This window comes from Euphorbia lathyris, chromosome 2 (assembly GCF_963576675.1).
Source record: "Euphorbia lathyris chromosome 2, ddEupLath1.1, whole genome shotgun sequence".
Lineage (NCBI taxonomy): Eukaryota > Viridiplantae > Streptophyta > Magnoliopsida > Malpighiales > Euphorbiaceae > Euphorbia > Euphorbia lathyris.
Window position 1 is genome coordinate 55,420,883 of NC_088911.1, and position 9,538 is coordinate 55,430,420.

Consider the following 9,538-nt stretch of genomic DNA (forward strand, 5'->3'; position numbering starts at 1 on the left):
TCCAACTGCCGCCGTAGTAGTTACCATGGAATCTGTGTTGTGAGCTTGGAGAAATGAAAAACTCTGGGCGCCCGGTCCAAAGTTTAACAAGGGCCAAGATGATACAGCCGATGTGGACGCCATGCTCCAATGCGGAGGGAGGGTCATAAACGACCGCAGGCGATTCCCTGTCTCGGGTCCAAACCGCTCTCCGATTGCTTGTGCACACATGTTGATGAAAGCATCAGGGTTCATACTACTTTCGACGTGCATTGTAGGAGTAGTTGAATCTGTGCGGCCAGCACTAGACGGTGTAACTAATGGTGTTTCAATCCTTGAAGAGGGATTCTGATCTCCAGTTGTCATAGTTTCTTAATGTGAACGAAAAACCCTTTGTTTGATTAAGGATTCCACGATCACCGCACCAAATAATAACAAGCAGAGAAATTCTGATCAACTTCCGTCCCTGTGGGGGCGTCGTTGGGTTCGACGGGGGGAAGCTCCGATGCCAAAGTCAGTAAGGTGAATCAAGGGAACAAACTGAATTGACAAAGGATGTGAGAATGTGTACCTTGATAGCCTAGGGATGTAGGCTATATATAGCTAGGAAGTCGTAACCTTCAGCAACTAGAAAGTCTCCATTAATGCTCCATTAATGGCGGTTACAGGTTACCTTTAACCTGGCGGTTAGCTAATTGATAGCTCATTAATGGTCTTTATGGCCGAGTCGGCGTTCAGCCGTTACAGTGGCGAATCAGGTGAATGAGGAGATTCGCCTCCTAGGTTCGCCAGCGGATCCCTTCAAACTGGATCAAGGAGATCCGCCCGCCGGATCTTCTTTGGGGATCTGTACACGGCGTTTCTCCAGGTGAATATCCCTTTCGGTCCTTGGGATAATATCTCAATGTTATCACGCCGTAAAAAGACATTGAATGTCATGCGTTGCCGGCGTCTCCATTTTTTGTTTGATATAAAATGCGGGGGGAGGCTCCATTTCTGTCTTATTTCGTCAAATTTTCCTCTCCTTGTGCGATTTAACCATCTCCTTTTCCCTTTGAGCCGCTGTTTTCTGTCGATCTTTCCGTCGGTGTTCTGTCATTTGCTCGCGCTTGCTGGGCACCGGGCATATTGATTGACGGCGTTTTGGTGAAGATTCTCTACGACACTTATCGTAACCTTTGCGAGGTCAGTCGTACCTCTTATTTCTCCTGTCTTTAGTTCTTTTGTTTAGTTTTTTTTTCTGGGGAGGGGGAGTATGTCATAGGGGAGCCCTAAGAAGACTGCCGCCAGTGACACCGGGTGATTTTACGTTTCGCGGACACGGATCGTAAAACGAAAAAGGCGGGCGAAGACGGGAGAGGAGAGTGTTGCTGCTGCGAGAAAGAAAAAGAAAATCGTAGAGCGTGCGCCGCCTAGTGTCGAGTGGCCGGTAGGAGGAGTTGCTGACGGCGTTCTTGAGGTAGCGGTTGTAGTACCGGAGGGTTTGATTACCGAAGAGCGTCCCCTGGCCTCGATTTACGAGGAAATGCGCCAGAGGGTATAGACGCGTTCTGCGGGGGTCACTAGTGTTGATGGTAGGCGGTTTGAGGGAGCAGAGTGGCCAAAAAGACCGGAATCTTTTTCAGTGGATGACGCGCACAGTATCATTGTCTCTGCGGATTTAGCTGCTATCTCCGCGGTGTATCAACTTGGGAAGCCATATGAGCTAGTTGCGCTTGGAGAAGAAATCTGTGCTCATCATGCGGGTGCTGCGAACGAGCTCATGGTTTACGAGGAGCAGTTGGAGTCGGGGATGCGGCTGCCCCTGCTTCCCTTTTTTTATAGAGGTTCTAAAGGAGTATGACATGTGCCCTGGTCAGATGCATCCGAATGGATGGAGGATGATGGTGGCATTCTACTCGTTATGTCGATCAACTGGATACCGGGCAACTGGGTTGGTATTCCGTGAGTTCTTTCGGCCAAACAAGGGACCCCGATCGCAACATGTGACCTTCTCGCATCAAAAGTTCAAGGTGATTCGCGGGTTAAAGGATAAGGTTCATAAATATAGGCATCGTTACTTCTTGGTGCGAAAGCTGGACGACGACTTCCCTTTTCGAGTAGTGTGGAACGAGGAGCCCATGGATTCCAGTCGTTGGCTAAAACCGCGAGAAAAGTTGCCTTTTGAGGAGCAGCTCGTGAAATATTTAAAGGGGCTTCCAACAGATAAAGATCGTAAGCAAGATGTGGATGAGCTTTTGCTTCACTTCCTGGCCGCCGGGTACTATATCTGGAACCAATGACGAATGGCTCAGCTATCCGGCTGGACGGCAGCGGACTTTGAGAAGTGGAAACGTGGGTACAACTTCAAAGCTAGAGAGTTGGCAGAACTAGAGGCGATCTCCATGAACGTCGCTGTTGTAGGTGAGGGGTTAGGGTTGTAGGTTTTGTTTATTTCGTCCTGTGTGTTGTTGTTACTATATATTTTATGCGTGGTTTAAATTTTCCGCTCTTTCTTTCTTTGCAGGTCCAGGAGATCCCCGTGTCAGCATGGATTTCGATCCGAATGAGTTCGGTGTCAGCCTTGACACTGCGGAAGAAGCATTTACTGTTGCCTCAGGATCCCTGGCGTCGTTTTCTTTGCTTGAAGATGCGAACCAAGTGGTTCAGAGCATGGGGGGCGTGCTTGCGACGCATGAGGATATTGATGCTACTGGTGACATACCACAAGGGATGCCTGTGGTAGAGAAAGAGGCAAGGGAAACTACGGAGGTGGTGATGGCTGTCGAAGAGGAAAAGGTCGAGAATCAGATTCAGGGGCCCCTTACCCAAAAACGTAAGAAAGACAAGGGTAAGGCCGTTGTTGGGATGGAAGGCGAAAAGATACGTGCTGGTGATGATACCGTTGGGGCAAACGACGGCTCTAAATGAGCGTGTATTGACGGTGGGTCCGAGCTTGGAGCGAGGATGATGGATCGGGTAGGTGATCACCCGGAGATGATGAAAAGAATGGATGTCAAGATTGCTAAGTTCCGAGAATACGTTATGGGCTTGTCGGTTCACTCCGATATGACGACGTCTGACCTTGCGCGTGCGATGGCTCGCGTCGCTAAGGTGCCCGGAGAAGTTGCCCGAATGGACGGTGTGACCAAGATGAATCTTGGTGTGGAGACTCTATCGGCGCTTGGTGTGGTAAGCTCTCTTGACCTTCTCACTTAGGTTTGTTTCTAACAACTGTGTCATGAGTTGTGCAATTTTTATGCAGGCCATTCAAAATGCTAACACTGTCTTCGACATGTGTGTGAATGATGAGAATCTATTTCATGATATGGAGCAAGGTCTGCGGAATGCGGTGAAAGAGCTGGAAACGACGACTGGGAAGCTAGCTACCACTGGAGAGTTGTTGGAATGCCGTGAGGGCGAGATTGCCGTGCTGACCGAGCAGCTGAAAGTGGAGACGGGAGGCCGAGTGGAGCTGGCGAAGAAATTGGAACATGATGCGGAGGAGCTTCACTCTTACAAAGTTATGCTCAAGTTTGCCACCCTATGGACCCGCCGAGTGAAGGAGAAGTTCGACGAGAGAGCCAAGCAAGCCGACGCGCTGTCTGATGAGAACGAGAGACTTAAGCGAGAGCTAGAGGTGGCTCGGAAAGAGGTTAGCGAGTTGCGCGCCCTTACAGGTCAGCGCGAGGAGAAGCTGATCAAAATGGATCGAATGATGCTCATTGCTGCTGCTCACTCTGCCGGGTATGAGGTTCCTTCGGAGGTCATATTCTCTCCGAATGTGTACGATAAGGCGGCCCAGGCGAAAGCCATAGAGTTCTGCGGTCGTTTTAAGAAGAAATAAATGTAACTGAAGATATCATGTGTTTTTGTTTTCTGATTTCAAAGATGTAATAATTTGGCTGTACAGTTGGTATCTTTTTGGATCTTTTGGCAGTTTATTTTGATCATCATTTTGCACTTTGATTTGATTTGAGCCTTCATGATGTGTTTGTCATATCTTGTCCATTCTTGCTATAAATAGGAGTCGGTTTTTGTTTGTGTTCCTCGTTCATGTGGCGTTCTTGCTTCAAGTGCTCGTATTCTTAGTCGTTTGTTTACTCATGTTTTCGTGTGATGTCGCTTCGGGATGTTGTGGATTCTGCTAAGGTGCTTGAGGTGCAGAAGGCCATTTCGGCGATGCCTCATCCTTATGTGTACTGCCCCCCGAGGGATGATCATGAGCTGGACAGGAAAGTGCGATATGCTTCGCCTGTATGGATGAACCGGGGTTTTTCATGGAGAAGCCAAAACGGGGAGAGTGAGAGTTCCGCGCCTTATACTGGATCTGTGATGGATTCGTGCGATGTAGTTGTCAGCGCCTTGTCTTCTACTGAGAAGAAAGTTTGGTCGCAGGACGGGATTGGGTTTCTGAATCCCGACGAGTCGGTGGTGCCCGTGACGAATCCGCATCCTGCCTGGGTAAGGAGGCTTTTTACCGACGAGCTTGATAGAGTTATGAATCTTCCTCCTGAGATGGAAGGCCGTCGTTCTGGATGCCATGCTTCGCCGAGTCGACCTCATAGGGCGACCTTTGTCGACCCGCTGAAACCTCGTAGTGTGGTTTTTCTTGAATTTTCTAGACAGGGGTTTCTAGGGCCTATCCCAGCTGATCCAGCGCATCGGGTGACGCATGTTGGGAAAGCATGCATGTATCATAGGCAAAATGGGCATAATACCGATGAATGTGTCGACTGGCGGGCAGTGCACCAGGCTTTAATGGATGCTGAGGCCATTCCTAATCCTGATAGTGCTAAGAGAATGTTGTAAGAGATTGGATTTATCTTGTGTCGAGCGTCTGTGCTCCAGTGTTTGTATTAAGGACCTTTTGCTTAAGCTTCCCAACTTTATGTGGTTTATTATGCCTAATTAAAATTTGCAATTTCGGATTTCCTTTGTTAGTACTCCCAACAAAATCGATCCTGTTTGATATTTGATTGCCCATTGCCTCCTCATGGGCACGCAGTTAAAGTGCTCAAAATTTGCACGACGCTGTGTGAGCGAGGATCGCGTTTGACGCCGCCCTTGGTTGGTTTATTGGTTAGGTGCTTTTTTGAGAAGCTTAGGAAAACCGTTTTGGGTCAAGTCGTGCGAGGACCGTATAAAGTAGCTCGCTGGTTAGTTAATCGGTACCAACATGGGGTTGTTGGCACGATTTAAGAGGCGTTTCGTGATGAACGAGAAGCCTGGAGAATAACGTTTTGAGTTATTCAGTGCGAGGACCGTTTAGGGTAGCTCGCTTCTTGTTTAATCGGTAACAACATGGGGTTGTTTATGCGATTTAACGGGCGTTTCGAGATGATCGAGAAGCCTTGAGAATAACGTTTTGAGTTATTCTGTGCGGGGACCGTGTCGGGTAGCTCGCTTCTTGTTTAATCGGTAACAAGATGGGGTTGTTTACGCGATTTAATGGGCGTTTCGGGATGATCGAGAAGCCAGGAGAATAACGTATTGAGTTATTCAGTGCAAGGACCGTGTCAGGTAGCTCGCTTCTTGTTTAATCGGTAACAACATGGGGTTGTTTACGCGATTCAACGGGCGTTTTGAGATGATCGAGAAGCCTGGAGAATAACGTTTTGAGTTATTCAGTGCGAGGACCGTGTCGGGTAGCTCGCTTCTTGTTTAATCAGTAACAACATGGGGTTGTTTACGCGATTTAATGGGCGTTTTGGGATGATCGAGAAGCCAGGATAATAACGTATTGAGTTATTCAGTGCGAGGACCGTGTCGGGTAGCTCGCTTCTTGTTTAATCGGTAACAATATGGGGTTGTTTACGCGATTCAACGGGCGTTTCGAGATGATCGAGCAGCCTGGAGAATAGCGTTTTGAGTTATTCAGTGCGAGGACCGTGTCGGGTAGCTAGCTTCTTGTTTAATCGGTAACAACATGGGGTTGTTTACGCGATTTAACGGGCGTTTCGAGATGATCGAGAAGCCTGGAGAATAACGTTTTGAGTTATTCAGTGCGAGGACCGTGTCGGGTAGCTCGCTTCTTGTTTAATCGGTAACAACTTAGGGTTGTTTATGTGATTTAATGGGCGTTTCGAGATGATCGAGAAGCCTGGAGAATAACGTTTTCAGTTACTCTGTGTGTGGACCGTATCGGGTAGCTCGCTTCTTGTTTAATCGGTAACAACATGGGGTTGTTTATGCGATTTAACAGGCGTTTCGAGATGATCGAGAAGCCTAGAGAATAACTTTTTCAATTACTCTGTGCGAGGACCATATCGGGTAGCTCGCTTCTTGTTTAATCGGTAACAACATGGGGTTGTTCATAAAAAAACAAATTCTTATTCATGATTCACATTACAGGAGCCTATTGATAATACTTCTTCAATGTTTGGATGTTCCAGCTATTGTCATAGACCAAACCGTCTAAAGAGGCGATTTTGTAGGCTCCGTTGTGGAGGACAGTGTCGATCTTGTACGGCCCCTCCCATGATTGTCCGAGCTTGCCGTGAGCTAGCGAGGACTAGGCAGCAGCAGCATCTCGAAGCACAAGATCTCCGACTTGAAAAGTGCGGGGACGAACCCGCCTATCATGGTAACGCGCTATACTCTGCTTATGGGCCGTGATGTATAATAAAGCATTAAGGCGCTCTTCCTCTAACCGCTCACTTGCTTCCGCAAGCTCCGCATTATTGTCAGCCTCCTCGAAGGTGGTCTGCCGAGGAGATCGAAGGATGACCTCAGATGGTGCCATTGCTTCTGCCCCATAGGTGAGGAAAAAAGGAATGCGCCTTGTGCCGGAGTGGGGTGTTGTGCGGTATGACCACAATATTGTCGTGATATGGTCAGGCCATGCTCGACCCTGGTCGGATAGGCGCGTTTTAATTCCTCGCAGGATTGTTCGGTTGCTTACTTCAGTGAGGCCGTTGCTCTGAGGGTGTGCCACCGAGGTGTATCGCCCTTTGATGCCCCACTCTACGCAAAATTCGCGGAATTGACTGCAGTCGAACTGCCTCCCGTTATCGGTGATGAAAGAGTGAGGGACTCCGAATTGGTATATGACTGTTTGTTTGAAGAACCCGATCACGTTGTCGGCGGTTATCTTGGCGATTGCTTCAGCCTTGATCCATTTGGTAAAGTGATCGAATGCGACCACTACAAAGCGCTTCTGTGCTAAAGCCATCGGAAACGGGCCGAGCGTGTCAATGCCCCATACTGCAAATGGCCAAAGTGTGATAATGCCTTTGAGTGGAGCCGCTGGTGCGTGATGAGTATTGGCGTGTAGGTGGCACGCCTGACAAATGCGAACTAGACGCATCGCATCGGAATCCATGGTTTGCCAATAAAGCCCCTGGAGCCGGGCCTTCTTCGTAATCGTCTGAGCGCCCTGATGCGAGCTACAGACGCCCTGATGTATCTCCTTTAGACAGTGATCCCCTTCCTCTTCGGATATACAGCGCAACCAAGGGTGTGTGGCGGACTTCCGATAGAGTAAGCCATCATGCATCGCATATCGCCAGGAACGCCGAACCACGAGGGATGCCTGCGCCCGATCTTCCGACAGTGTTCCATCTTGAAGATACCTGATTATCGGACTTCTCCACCCGCTTGCTATTGCGTCCGTCGTGTTGATCTATAGCGAGCACTCTGTGTGAATGGCCGGGGCCACAGCAGTCTCGATGAGGGTATGCGGATCACTGGACTGCTCGCCTGCTGCGAGAGCGGCAATGGCATCCACCTCTTCGTTCTCCTCACGTGGGACAAGCATAAGGTCAAAGGTTAGTCCTTTGTCTTCGAGATCCTTCAACAAGGATTTTGCAAGGGCCAAGTATTGACACATCGTTAGGTCCTTCGCCTTGTAAGTTCCACTGATGTGGCTAACGACGAGTTTAGAGTCCGAATATACCGTCAGATGTCCGTTTACAATTGTTTTGGATAACCGAAGAGCTGCGACCAGGGCCTCGTACTCTGCTTGATTGTTCGTGGTCGGGAAGTCGAGACGGATGGCATACCGTATTCGGAGATTATTAGGTCCCTGAATCGCGATGCCTGCGCCTGCCCGTCTTGGGCCGCAGGTGTTGGGGTTTAGTGTCCTATAGACAATTGTTCTAGGATACAAATTTAATGTAAATGAATTGTTCTTTATATCATTTGTTTAATGAGATATATGTTTTATAACTATATAAAGGCAATCCCTTTTAAGCACTAAATAAAGTATAATAAAAGGAAATCCGTAAGTTTATTTAAAGTGATAATAAAGTGTTCATACAAGCATGAAGTGAGACAAAACTTTATAGTAAACTGATAAACTTAAAACCACCCCAAGTCAAGTGATATGTTTAGGATTGACATATCACTGTTGAGACTTGTATGTAACAATGTCTTCTGTCCGACAGAAAGCTGATCTCACAAGCTCATATATACAGATATTTGGACAGTTACATAGATCCGATGAAACGTTGTTCATTAGGATTGGGGATCCGATTTGAGATAACAGGATGGGTAGATTCATCCTTGTCACCTGTTCATCTCATTGGTATTAATAGGTATAACTAATCCTCAAACTCAAAGGAATATTAATTGGTATTCTGGATTACGGAATGTGATGCTTTGACTCTGGTGTAACACGATCCTTAATAGAGATGACTCTAGGGTGTGAACAGTAGACGTTGGGTATCACAGGAAGTAATTGCGGAGTCGTTATATATTGGATTGAGCATTTATCACTCCCGATAAATGGGAGATACATCCATGGATCGCTTGTGGAAGACTCGACTCTAAATCCTTGCAAGGTGATAGCTTAAGAGTAAGAAATACAGATTTCACTTAACCTATCTTTTTGAGTTGACTCGGCCTGTACAAGTAAAACGAACGTCTCGCTATATGTGACTTGACATCACCCATAGTCATAAGATTCAGTTCAAGGATGTAGTCGATAAAGGATCGAATTATACTGTAACTAATACGGAAAGGTTAACGATAGAATCAACTTGTCTTCTTATAGCTCTGGGGGAATGATTACGGACTTGCTAATCACATACTCTGTACATCATTCCGTTATGCAAAGATTAAATATAATTCTTTGAAAATTAATTTAATAAGCATACGGCTAGAAGCAATAAGAACCTAATGGATCACACATTAGACTTGGAACCTAAAAGAGAGATAGATGTTAATTAATTGATAGAAGCCCAATTGAGCCCATTAAGGCCCATGGACATAAGGGGGTCGAAATTCATGTAGTGATATACATGAATAATTAATTTGATTTTGTTAATCCTAATTAGATTAGGAATATAAATTAAATTAATTAAGAGATAATTAAGTTAGGAGTTTTAATTAGATTAATATACTCCTATTATTATCCAATAAGGTTATTATTATTATCCTTAATATATTAGATATACAGTGAGATAATAATTAGGAATTCTATTCTGAATGGAATTCCTATTCAGTAACCTAATTCTATCTAACTAGGGATTAGATACAAGAGATTATAAATACCTATTCCCTTGAGATTTTCCAAATCCAAGCAAGCCATACCCTACTTGTGATTTTCGAAATTCACCTAGTCCAAGAGAGAGAAAAT